The sequence below is a fragment of the Delphinus delphis genome, chromosome 15 (assembly GCF_949987515.2).
Source record: "Delphinus delphis chromosome 15, mDelDel1.2, whole genome shotgun sequence".
NCBI classification, from domain to species: domain Eukaryota; kingdom Metazoa; phylum Chordata; class Mammalia; order Artiodactyla; family Delphinidae; genus Delphinus; species Delphinus delphis.
Genome location: NC_082697.1, coordinates 1,614,707 through 1,625,832, shown reverse-complemented (window position 1 = coordinate 1,625,832; position 11,126 = coordinate 1,614,707).

The following is an 11,126-nucleotide window of genomic DNA, read 5'->3' as shown; positions in this document are numbered from 1 at the left end:
TAGTGCTTCCGTGAAGATTCGCACACAAGGTTTTGTGTGGACATATGTTTACATTTCTCTTGGGTATATTCCTTGGAGCAGAATTGCTGGGTCACGTGGTGAGTCTACGTTGAACTTACGGAGGAACTGGGTTCTCTTGTGCACGGGCATTCTCTCCCTCAGCGGTAGGTGAGGCTCATCTGTGTTGTTGCCACCCTGCAGAGGGCCCACGCTCACTGCTGCAGGATCCGTGGTTGAACACACCCAGCTACGTATCCACTCTTCAGATGGTGGGCACTGGGGGCTCCAGTTTGCAGCTGTTATGAAGAGTGCTGCTCTGAACGTTCCCTACTTGACTTTTGGTGACACAGACATTTCTTTGGGAATACAGCTAACAGTGGACTGGGCTAGCAATTAGGTGAGAAAATGAAACTGCAGACATCCAGATTGGAAGGAAGAAGGAAAACTATCTCTATCTGCAGATGATGTGACCTTGTATACAGAAACTTCTAAAGGCACAACTAGAAAACTATTAGAACTAGTAAACAAGTTCAGCAAGGTGGCAGGACAAGATCAATATACGAAATATCGATTGTAGTTCATTCAGAAGCAATGAACAAGACAAAAATGAAATTAAGTAAGCAATCCCATGAATATTTATGAGTAAATTAACAAAAGAAGTGCAAAACATATATTCTGAAAACTACAATACATTGTTGAAAGAAATTAAAGAAGACCTAAATAAATGGAAATATATCCCACGTTCAGGGATTGGAAGACTGAATATCATTAAGATGGTGGTACTCCCCAAATTGATTTTTATTTGCGCTCCCTGATACCACTTGTATATCAGACTCAATACAATCCTTATCAAACTCCCAGGTGGCTTCTTTGCGGTAACTGACAAACGAATCCTTAAATTCCTATGGAAATTCAAGGGATTCAGAATAGCCAAAACAATCTTGGAAAAGAAGGACAAAGTTGGAGCACTCACACTTCCCAGTTTCAAACTTACTACAAAACTACAGTAATCAAGACAGAACGGTACTGGCATATGGAGAGTTACATAGACCAGCTGGAGTAGAATAGAGAGCCCGGAAATAAACCCTCACATATATGGTCTAATGATTTTTCAGAAGGGTGCTGTGATGATTCAATGACGAAAGGACAGTTTTTTCAACAAATCGTGCTGGGAAAACTGGATACCCGCATGGAAAGGAAAGGAGCTAGATCCCTCTCTCACACTAGATACAAAAATTAACTCAAAATTGATCAAAGACCTAAACGTGGGGACAAAATCTGTAAAACTTTTAGAAGAAAATATACATATAGACCTTGGATTAGGTGATTGCTCTTTTGATATGACACCAAAAGCATAAGTAACAACAGCAAAAGAGATAAATTCGACATCCTCAAAATTTAAAACTTCTGTGCCTCAGAAGACATCGAGAAAATGAAAAAAACTGAGAGAGAGGAAGAAAAAGTTCAAATCACACTTAGAAGAGACTTGTATCTAGAATACATGAAGAACTATCACAACTCAATAATAAAAAGACAAATAAGGGCTTCCCTGGTGGCGCAGTGGTTGAGAGTCCGCCTGCCGATGCAGGGGACACAGGTTCGTGCCCTGGTCTGGGAAGATCCCACATGCCGCAGAGCGGCTGGGCCCGTGAGCCGTGGCCACTGAGCCTGCGCGTCCGGAGCCTGTGTTCCGCAATGGGAGAGGCCACAACAGTGAGAGGCCTGCGTACCGCAAAAAAAAAAAAAAGACAAATAACCCAATTTAAAAATGGGCAAAAGATATGAATAGACACTTGTCCAAAGGAGAGATACAAATGACCGATAAGAACATGAAATGATGCTCAGCATCTGGGCCAGGACCATGCCAGCCTCCCAGAGGGAGTATGTTACTCTCCACAAAACAGCCCAAGGTGACAGTGCTGAGGGCTCTCTGCGGAAGGGATGGATTCCACAAATACTGACACCGTCTCTGTGCAGATGTGGAGATGTGCTGCTCAGAGCCCCTCCAGGAAAGCACCACTGCCCAGCTGCAAGAAGCAGGGTGAACTAACTGGGAGCCTCCAGCCATTAGCTTCAAGCCCAGGTCACATTCTTCTCGGGTGATCCCAGCGACCGCCAGCAAGGCGGTAGGTGGGATGAGGACACCTATTTCCGCTCAGCGTGGGACCCCTCCAATGGGCAGGTGCTCCGGAGCTGCCCGCTGGGCTGGCACATCGCGGCCCGGGGTCCCTCCTGCCCAGTCCTGCTGCCTCCCTTTTCCCCCTTGAAGGTGTTTCTTCCCAAGAAACCTCCGCCTCAGCATCTGCATCCTGGAGAACAAGCTGGGACTCGGAGTAGAGCGGTTCAAGAGAGCAGGCAGCCGGATGGAGCTGCAGACCGGACCACTCACCACCGGGGCAGTGAGGGAAGCCCATCCCTGACCCGAGGCCAAACTGCTAACACTTTCCCTGGGGATGACTTGGGGGACGGAGCTGGCGGCCCGGCTGGTAGCAGGGGCCGCACCGGCCAGCAGTCTGCCCAGTGTCATGATCCAAACTGAACTGGTTGCTTGAAAGGTAGAGGAGCGGGGGTGGGGGTGGGGGGAAGATGGAACCGGAGGCTCGTTGACTAAGTTGCACTGACTTAGAGACGATAATGACAAGCTGAGGGCAGTTAAACAATTGAGAAACCTGTGTGGGAGCCAGCAGTCTCATTAGCAGCTTCAAAGAAACTCAGGCGGTAAAGCAGGAAACACTCAAGCTCCCGTTCAGACACGACGGCCAGAGGGGCTGAACTCCACAGACGGAGATCGCTCAGCCGCAGCAGGACCGCTACGCCGACGTCAGGACCCTGCCTGGGACCCCTGGGGACCCCGGGGGGTGGAGACCTGGGTGTGTGCATGCAGAATTTGATTCCTCAGAGGCCTTTAGCCACCTGAGCCTGCAGCCGTGGACCCCCTCCCCAGCTAGAGCCAGCCGGCCCCGGGGGAGACGATACAGAAATCTCTCCCCCATAAGGCAACAGGTGACCGTCCCCACACCCTCTCTGGGCCACCAGGCCTGTCAGAATTAAGTTACAGTGTAGCTGGGACGATACAGCAGGAAAAGGGCTGCAAGGCTCGGCCAGCACATATTGCCAAGACCGGTGGGGCTGGATTCTGAGGGCGCTCCTGGCGCTGTGGTGACTCTTACCGTGAATGGACAGAGCAGCACCCCAGCCTGAGAGGGTACAGTGACCAGGGGCTCAGACCCTCCTGAATGAGGACATGGCTCACACTCCCAGGAAGGCCCCCAAGATCTGCAGAGGTGACAGCTGAGGAGGGCTGTAGGCTGGAGAGTGGAGGGGCCCCGAGACCCGCTGCAAGCGGCGGGGCCTCACCCACCTTCCTCCCTCCCTCTTCTAAGTCTCCCCCAGGAAGAGAGGCTGGGGTACCCCTGGAGGAGACCCCCATGTGCAAGGGAGGGAACCTGTGGGCACAAGGGGTGACTGTGGTCACACAGATCTCCCTTCCAAAAGAGACTCACTGCCCAACACAGGAGCGGGGCTAGCAGACTGCCCGCAGCCATTAGAGGCTTAGGGTCCGCCTCAGATTTCACTGAGGTGGTGCCCTTCTCAGGGTGGCCCCAGTCAGCCCGAGCAAGGCCGTGGTCCGAAGGCCTGGCCATTTCTGCCCCACGTGAGACTCCTCCCCTGAACTCCAGAGCTCCTGCCGGCAGGCAGACTTGGTCAGGTCCCAGCCCAAGCAGACTTCCTCCACTTTTCTCCTCACCGGTGTTAGCCCCCTTAGGCCCTTCGTACCCTTACTTGTCTCAGCACTTTCTTCCTGGAGACCCTCGCACTTGGCCTTTATGTGCTGACAAGCAGGACATCCAGGGAGGGTTGGTTTATTAGCTCAGCAGGTATTTGGGGAGGATGTGTAATAGCATGCCGGGGGCCAGGGCGTCCCCAACCTGCGTTTGCACCTGGCTCTGCTAGGATGGTAGGTACGTTCCTTAACTGCCCTCATCCTCGTCCTCCTGTCTGTAAAATGGGATGATTATAGAGCCCCACCCAGGGCGCTGCTTCAAACGTCAGACGTGTGCGCGCAAACTGCTCAGCACGATGCCCAGCGCACACTCGGCTGTGAGTTGCAGTTGCTGTTCTCCTTTCTTCTCTGAGCGCTCCTTCAAGGTGTTTGCTGCACGGGCCTTATTTTTCTCCGCAGCAATTAGAATGCACAGTCCGCGCGCTACAAGCGCACCGTGTTTAATTATGCCTTGCTTTATTGAACTTCGCAGATATTGCATTTTTCACAAACAAGTTTTGTGGGAACCCTACGTTTAGCAAGTCTATCAGCACCATTCTTCCAACAGCATTATTTTAAAATTAAGGTACGTACAATGTTTTTCAGACACAACGCTACCGCACACTTCATAGACTACAGCGTAAAAATAACTTTTATACGCACCAGGAAACCAATAACATTCATGACTCACTTTATTGTGATATCCGCTCTATTGCGGTGGTCTGGAACGGAACCCACAACATCTCTGAGGTCTGCTTGTATCAGGGCAGGGATGGTGACCACAGGCCTGAAGACCTGGAGCTGTGAGGTCTGGGGACTCCAGGCTGAAGGCCTGAGTCTCCCGTGCTACATCAGCGGTCCCCAACCTTTTTGGCACCAGAGACCAGTTTCATGGAAGACAACTTTTCCACGGACGGCAGCGGGAGGGGGGGATGGCTCGGGCAGTGATGCGAGCGGTGGGGAGCGCTGGGGAGCGGCAGATGAAGCCTCGCTCACTCGCCCACCGCTCACCTCCTGCTGTGCGGCCTGGTTCCTAACCGGCTCGGACCGCTACTGGTCCGAGGCCCGGGGGTTGGGGACCCCTGTGCTACATGACTGACTGGGATAAAAGGCTGGCTGCTTGCGCGGCAACCCCAGCGCAGCCTTCCCAGGAGCAGCCCGCCAGTCCTCTGCCAAGGCCTGTGGTAAAAGAAACCTCTATCTGCCCCGCTCATCCGAGTACGGAAGTCGGCCCCGTGGGTGACTGCTGACAGAGCATGTGGATGCCTGGTGCCAAGGCACTCCTCTGAGCAGGGAAATGCCTTTCATCCCAAGTGAAGGAACAGCCCTGCTGAGACATGGACACCCCGCCCCAGAGAGCATCAAACGAGGACCAGGCTCCCGTCACACGTTGCTGTGGGAGTATAAAGACGTGCAGACACTTTGGAAAACCGTCTGGTGGTTTTTCACAATGTTAAACATAGACTCACCATATGAGCAGGCAATTCTACTCCGAGGTGTATACGGGGGGAAATGAAAACATACATCCACTCAAAGCCTTGTACACGGTGTTTACGGCAGCATTATTCATAGTAGCTGAAAGGTGGAGACAAACCAAATGTCCATCAACTGATGAACACGTTACACCAGCATACAACAGAATGTTATTCAGCTACAGAAGGAAACAAAGTACTCATACGTGCTGCAACGTGGATGAGCCTTGAGAACATTCATAAACGTACGCATAGTGAAAGGAGCCAGTCACAAAGACCACGTAGTGTATGATTCCATGAATGGGAGACGTCCAGAACAGGCAAAGCCACAGTGGTTACCTGGGCCCTGGGGGACAGGGCGGTGGGGAGGGGCCGCTCGTGGCTATAGGGTTTGGGGAGTTGTGATTGGAATGTTCTGGAATTACACAGTGGCGACGGCTGCACAATTCTGTGACTATACTAAACACCACTGAGCTGAACACCTTCAATGGGTGAACGTATGGTATGTAAATCATACCTCAACAACGTTGCTAAGCAAACAAAGAAATGAATGAATAGGCGTGAGTTCAGTGCAGCCCAGCGTGGAGAGAGAGCAGACTCGGGACCACTGGCCCCGAGATTCCAGGGAGCATGGTAAACCCATTTGTGAAAACACTTCCACGAACCCGGGGAGACTCCCAAGGCAAACGTGGTTCTCACGCTTGTTGCTTGGGAAAGACAAATGTCTACTCCTGGAGGTCTGCGGTCGCTTGTATGAACAACACGAGCCACGGCAATGTGTTTTTGGTGCCGTCCGCCCCGTCCAGCTGCTGAAACCTCCTGGAAAATCTGGAAGCAGCTCTGGACCGAGGCATCTTCCTGGAGGAGAACTAGCTTCTCAGCCCGGCCCGCATGCTGCCCCTTCTGCCACACACGCCCCCGCCCGTCCGAGGGCGTCCGCGTCACGACAAGCGTCTGCCTCGGTGCCCAGGCTTGGCCACCGAGCCTTTGCGTTCAGGGGCTTAAGGTAGCCACAGAAGGGAAGGTGTATGGTGTTCACAGGGTGGACCTTCACACTTGCAAAAACACCCGTGTGCCCGGCAGGATGCTTTCCATCCACACTCCAGCCTCTCGCCAGGTGAGAACGTCAGTACGCAGACGAGGGGTCCTCACGTTGGCTCCTGAGCCCTGCCAGGTGACCACAGGCTTTGGGAGGCCTGGATTGTCTCTACCACTTCTTTATTTTATTTTTTTAATTTTAATATTTAAAATAGTACATATTTAATTTTAAATATTTAAAATATTTAATTTTTAATATTTAATATGCGGATCTTCGTTGCCACGTGCAGGATCTTTTAGTTGCAGCATGCGGACTTTTAGTTGTGACATGTGGGATCTAGTTCCCTGACCAGGGATCGAACCTGGGCCCCCTGCGTTGGGAATGTGGAGTCTTAACCACTGGACCGCCAGGAAAGTCCCCCACCCCTTTATTTACACGACTTCATTCCTGGGGGCTGCGGTTCTGCCAGGCCGGCGCTCGTGCACCATCAGGCAGGTGCAAAGACAAGCGCCCAGCCTTGGAGCTGACTTGGAGTTCACATCCTAGGACGCTCCCCGGGTAGGCCTTTGGGTTACTGTGGCAACTCCCTGGGACGCATCCTGCATCCTTTGCATGGGGTCAAGAGAGGACAAGGTGAAGGAACTCTCCCCGCAGTGCCCAGCTGCAGCCTCAGGACGGTCTGCATCTGGGGCACCTGTACAGCGTGCGTTCCTTGAATGAAGAAGCCGCATCTGGCATCTCCCCCGCGGCTGAGCAGGGAGCACCAGGGGGCAGGGTGTCCGGGTCAGCAGCCTGAGACTCAGATCGGAATCCCAGGCTGGCCGCTCAGTGGCCGTGTGACCCTGGCCGAGCTTCTAGCCCAGGCTGGTCTCCTCACCATGAGGCCCCGGGGGCCGCCATCCTGACCTCTAACAACCTGTGTACATTGCAGGGGGCCTGTGACTCTGTACAGGGCATTTGTTCTCTGTGTGTCTTTCCCTCGTGGCCCTGTCTGTGCGGCCACGGTCTGCTCATGTGTGGTGCCCAGACTGACCCAGTCTCCTGCTAGAGGTCATGGGTCGTGGGGGTCTCCAGCTCTGCTCCAGTGAATGTCTGCTGCCAAACAGACACACGCGTTGGGCCCTTAGAGGGATCTTCTGTCGATAAATATAAACGACCCTGACTGTGCAGGCAGTGTGCTCGGGGGAACACCGGGGACCCCACAGTCCCCTTCCCCACTGCCCACACCCCTTTTCCGACCTCCTCTCGGGACCCACCAGGAGGCAAGGTGCAGGCGGCTGGCACGGAACGCTGGCAGACCCCTGTCCAGGGCTCTCTCGTGGCCCCCTTCAAGGCGAGCCAAACAGCGATGGTGCACCTGCCTCGTGCCAAGCTCTGCGCTAGAACCCGAGGCCAGCGTGGAAGCTCTTAGGGTGTGAGGGCAGGTCACCCTGAGCCGCTGGCCTCCCCGTCACCGTGGCTGACGGCACCCTGCCCCAGGAAAAGCTGGGCCGGAGGAGACGCCCAGGGCACATAGCAGAGGGCGAGGCGGGAGGAACCAGGGGTGGCCCCGCGTGCTCTGCCTCTGGGGAGCCAAACCCTCACCACTGACTCTCTTCTTTCCTAAATGAGGTGGTGAGGGAGCCCAGGCAGAGGGAAGGGGTGAGGAGGGCCTTGTGGGGTGGGTGAGGGGGGGCCCAGCTGGGGATGCTGAGGGCCCAGGGGACCTCAGCCTCCCTCGACCCTCCCTGTGTGCGTGGTAGGCCCCGGTCGCTAACTACCTTTCCAATCATCCTGCTTAGGGAGGCCCCACACATGCAAGCGGACGCTGGTGACCCAGGATGAGCGGTTACAAGGGTCCCTCCCGCACGCTGGCCTGGTGCAAACAGCTCGCTTGCACTTTCCATCCTCACAGCACGAGGCACAACCTGGGCCCCACTTTTCGTGCACAGCCAGGAGGCTCTGGGGCCAGGATGCCACCGGCCCTGGGTGGTGAAGGTGGTGGCTAAGGGGTCCCAGGAATGTGCACCCTAAGCTGTCCCTGAGCTCTTAAAGCCCTCAGCATCGAGGGGCTTAATCATCACCAGGAGAGGAAAGCCGACTGGCCTGTCCATCTTCCTGTTCCCGGGATGTTCTCTAAGTGTTTTCTCTCTGTATTTCTGAAGGGCCACCACGTTAGAATCTGACACTCGGGGACCTAGTGTCTGGGGCTGCCAGAGTCCCGTCAACTTTGCTTACCTCTCCCACCAGCTGGGCCTGGAAGGGTGGGCCGAGGCTGCCCAGCTGGGTCTGGGTCCTAACACACTTTTGTTTACTTCCCACAGCACGCCTCATCACCAGAAGGCTCAGCTGGGTGGGCGGCCGGCGGGGGAGACAAGGAGTGGAGGTAGGGAAGGGAGAGGGGGAGGAGAGGGAGATGGAAGAGGAAAGAAGGGGTAAGGGAGAAGGGCGAGGAGAGGAGGGGGGTCCAAAGATGCAGGAACCTCAAGCCACCGGTGCTCACGGAGCCTCCAGGGAAAACAGCCCTGCAGGCCCCGGGGATGGGGATGGATTCCCACCGGATTCACAGAGAGCAGAGACCTCGGGGAGAATTCCTGGCCGTGTGGGATCAACCCTGCTTTACTCCCTGACCACAGAGGCCCTGAACACAGCCGCCCGGGCCTCCCAGCCCTGTGACCTGCCTGAAAAGCTCCTGGTACGGGTCACCTTCAAAGCCAGCCTTGCCCTTGCCACCCATCCCGCCTGCAACCCTCAGCTTCCTCCTGGCTCCTGGCTCTCTGCGGGCAAAGGCTCCCTCCTAGCAGGGGGACATCTGCCCCTCTCGGGTGTTAGGTCCCGAAGGAGAGGAGGGGACAGGCAAGGTCCCACCCTGCTGGCACGTCCCCTGCTTCAGACCCCATACTCGATTTCTGTTTTATCTGTGTCCACCTATCTATTACTAATACATCTTTGAATCAACTCACCTGTTTTGTTTTGCTCCTACTAAGCAATGATACCTGTGAAATCAGTGGCTGGGCCCATCATTCCTTCTCAGGTTCACATCAGTCACAAAGTGGCCTTCTGTGGCCACGTGCCCCTCACCTGCTACAGGACACGGGCTGCGATGGAACCCCGGGCCGGGTCCTGGGTCCTTATCTTCACACCCGTCCTTAATAAAGGACGCTGTCCTCCAAACACACAGGGCTTGGTACGTGGCTCGCGGGTGCAGTGGAAACCCAGCCAGCCGCTTCTGTGGTCCTCTGAAGGGACCCCCGTCTCCCATGCACGGGCCCCTAGCACCTCTCAAAAGCCCAGCACAGGCATCATCTTCTGGGGTCCTCACATCCAGCAGTGACATGGGCAAGACAGCTGTCTTCTCAATCTGGCAAAAGGAGAAACTGAGGCAGGGAGTCCAACCTGCCCAGGGTTTTTCGTCTTCTCAGCTCCCCTCTCTACATCCCCAGGCTCAGGAGTCTAAGGCTTGGTGATGACCGAGCAGGTGGGCACTGTGGACAGCTGTTGAGGGTGGAGGTGCTGTTCAGGGAGGGGTGTCCCCTCGCATGGAAAACAGACCACACCAATGTACTCCCGGGCCAAGTTGAGGCTCCGTACAACTGCTCCCCCTCTCAGACCTTTCACAAGTGCCCTCCACTTTGGGCAGGACACCAAGGAATGAGTGGCAGGGCCAGGCTTCCTGGACCTGTGCGCCACATATATTTTTAGCCTCTGCCCTGCCCGGGCATTTGCAGTGACCGATGTCCTCAGGGAACCACCCAGCTGTACACCCGGGGGCCCGGTGGACTCTCAGAGGTCTCCAGGAACTGCCCCCTGCCCTGATCCTGGAGCTCAGGATCCAGCTCCCCCTTCCAAGGTAGAATCGGCTCCAACTGGGGAGGAATGCATCCCCACCTCCAGTACACACAGAAGATTGTGGAGAGAGTTCCGAGGCACAGAACCTGTGACCTTAGGCAAGTCGTGTTCTGGACCTGGGGGAAGTGGGGGGCAGGAAGACCTCTGCTGTGCAGGGGGACCACCAGGCCAGATGGTCGCTGAGGTGGTCAGGAGACCTGGGGTTGCACCAACGCCACACAGGTGCACCCTGGGGAAGACTGTGTTGTGCTGTCCTGTCTCCTGTCCAAGGGCAGGACACCCCGATGCCTGGAGACCTCTCTTACTGGAGTTGGGCTAACCCGGGGGCCGCGCTGTCCACCCTCTCCTCACCAGCGCAATTCTCCAGGAGCAGAGATGCACTGGTAAATCTTGGCAGATCTATTTAGAAGACTTTTCCATCTTCTCTTCTGCTCCTTCTGTGCTCCCTTTTCTCCAACCCAATACTGTTCTCTTACTGTTGCCGGGCGCTGGTGGAATGGGGGGATTCACAAAGGGCAGGCGGGGCAACTGTCCTGTGCTGGATCTCAGTTTCCTCTGTAAAATGGGGAGTCAGAGCCTATGTGCGGGTTGCCGTAAGGTGTTCTCTGCAGCGGCTTTCATTTTTCGTTTGGCACTTATTGTAAGAAATACACTTCACATCTTGATCAAGTACCCACTTAAATACGTGTAAGTAAAATAAATGCTTCACAGAGCAAGTGCACTCTCACTGTGAGATGCTCTCTATCTCATTCTGTTTCATTTCTATAAAATGCTGGTCACCACTCACCAAGTTTTTTTCAGGACATAATATTAGTCGCTGATCTGAGGTCAAGAGGGAGAGACGGGCAGAAAGCAAGCGCAGACATAATCACCAATCGAGCAAAGGGCTGTGCAGGCAAGAAGGGGGTCTGGCGAACAGGAGGGGGCGGCCTGTTTCTCCACTTCACAGCGAGGCCTCAGAGCCGGAGCCGGGCAAAGCGGCAAGCAGGCCAGGTCAGGCGGGTCTCGGAGGCCCTGGTGGCCG